Source organism: Hyla sarda, unplaced genomic scaffold (assembly GCF_029499605.1).
Source record: "Hyla sarda isolate aHylSar1 unplaced genomic scaffold, aHylSar1.hap1 scaffold_2178, whole genome shotgun sequence".
In the NCBI taxonomy this organism is placed as follows: Eukaryota; Metazoa; Chordata; class Amphibia; order Anura; family Hylidae; genus Hyla; species Hyla sarda.
In genome coordinates, this window is record NW_026608848.1 from 13,786 (window position 1) to 15,747 (window position 1,962).

Sequence of the window (1,962 nt, forward strand, 5' to 3'; positions counted from 1 at the left end):
TTGCTGCACTGATGGGGTATGCATTAGACGAAAAAAAAGAAGAAAAAGAAGAATAATACGCCCAGAAAAGAGGCGAAAAGGAGAAAAACTTAAAAAAACGTGAAAAAAAAGTAAGAGGAAGAGAAGGGAAAAAAAGGTGGAAATGGGTTTAAAAGTGATTTCGGCGGAGAAATATATATATATATATATATATATATATATATATATATATATATATATATATACGCGCACACACACACATATATATAAACGTATTCTCCGTTGAGATATTGCAGCCGCTGCTGTGTCCAGGCCCAGGAGCCTTAGCACTGTGCTGTGATGTCACTCAATACCACTGACATCACTAGGTGTAAACAACATCTCTCCTTTGCTGTGTATGTGACTATGGAGCTGTTTGGTGATGTCGTCTATTATGGCCTTCATAGAAGCAACAGGAGATTGTTGCATCCATCTAGAACCCTCAGAACTACAGTGCTATGATGTCACTCACTTCCACAGGCCTTGCAGAGTGTAAACAACAACAACCCAGCTTTGTTGTGTATGTAACCATAGGGATTGTGATGTCACCTAGAACCTTCACAGCAGCGACAGCTTTATGAGGAGCATCAGCACTGCTCTGCCTGAGCAGAACCATCACCGCCATAGGTTGTCAAATAACCCGGATTTAACCCACACAGGTAAGTCCAATGGGGTGCAGGCATGTCCTCTATGCTTACAGCTTCCCGTGGGTGTTGGTTTGATACCGTTTGGGGACAGCCAAGGAGGCATCTGCAGGCAACAAAGGTAGGTGTGTGCTTGTGTGTGTGTTTCCTATGCAGATCCTAAGCCCAGTGTCACATGCAAGTAGGAGGAGTAAGAAGGGTTCCTGGCAAATCCGGGTTATGGATTGCATTTAAAAAGGCCCCGTGGGAGTGCAATGGGCCCCTGTCTTGCTGCTTAGCAATAATGGTATGGGTTTAGGTTCTGCTGTGTGTACTGGTGGTTGACTGCCCCCCAGCCCAGAGTGTGCATGGAAAATTGTCTGGCAGCCTCCCTGACAGCAAGCAGTGATAGTGCCCATGAAGGGGACCTTGTTGGGCCCGCCCCTTTCACGGTTATCGCTTCTCGGCCTTTTGGCTAAGATCAAGTGTAGTATCTGTTCTTATCAGTTTAATATCTGATACGTCCCCTATCTGGGGACCATATATTAAATGGATTTTTGAGAACGGGGGCCGATTTCGAAGCTTGCTTCCGTCGCCCTATGCATTGACCCGATATGGCAGTATCTTCGGGTACAGTGCACCACCCCCTTACAGGGTTAAAAAGAAAGATTCCTACTTTCATTGCTACCTGCTTGCTGGCTAGCCAGCTAGCCAGCCCTGTGGGCCTTGCTGCTGCTGCTGCTGCTGCTGCAGCCAAAAAACAAAAGGTGGTGCTGCTGCTGCTTCTGCTGCTTCTGCTTGTGTCTGGCCGCTGTTGGAGCGTCCAGGCACAGGACTTCTGCTGCTGCTGACTAAATGGCCTCCTTAATTGGATCATTTGAGTAGCCAGCACACCTGTGCAGGTAGGGCATGACATGATAGGCAGCTGCCTTGATAGCGGGTGGGTGCTGAATGTTCCTAATTGACAAAATAAGATTAATGCTTATGAAGAAATATAAAATCTCATCCCTTCCCCAATATCGCGCCACACCCCTACCCCTTAATTCCCTGGTTGAACTTGATGGACATATGTCTTTTTTCGACCGTACTAACTATGTAACTATGTAACATAACATGGGGGGGTCTCCTGGCTGTTCACACAGGTGTGTCATTGCTGTACATTGACCATGCATTGCTTCTGTGGTATTGCAAAGGCAAAGACAAATGCTTCCAGCCATCCATTGCACTAATGGATTGGTCATCAGCTGGCTGTCTATGTCCCGCATCAATATAGACCAAAGTACAGAGGGTTAGGCTATGCTATAGTGCACCTACCTGATGC

At 46.4% G+C, this 1,962-nt stretch overlaps 1 non-coding gene across 1 annotated transcript; it reads left to right on the forward strand.

Moving 5' to 3' along the window:
- Positions 1 to 1,096: 1,096 nt before the first annotated feature.
- Positions 1,097 to 1,287, forward strand: LOC130319847 (U2 spliceosomal RNA). The gene has a single exon (XR_008865904.1). It is a non-coding gene; the product is annotated as a U2 spliceosomal RNA (small nuclear RNA).
- Positions 1,288 to 1,962: the final 675 nt, after the last annotated feature.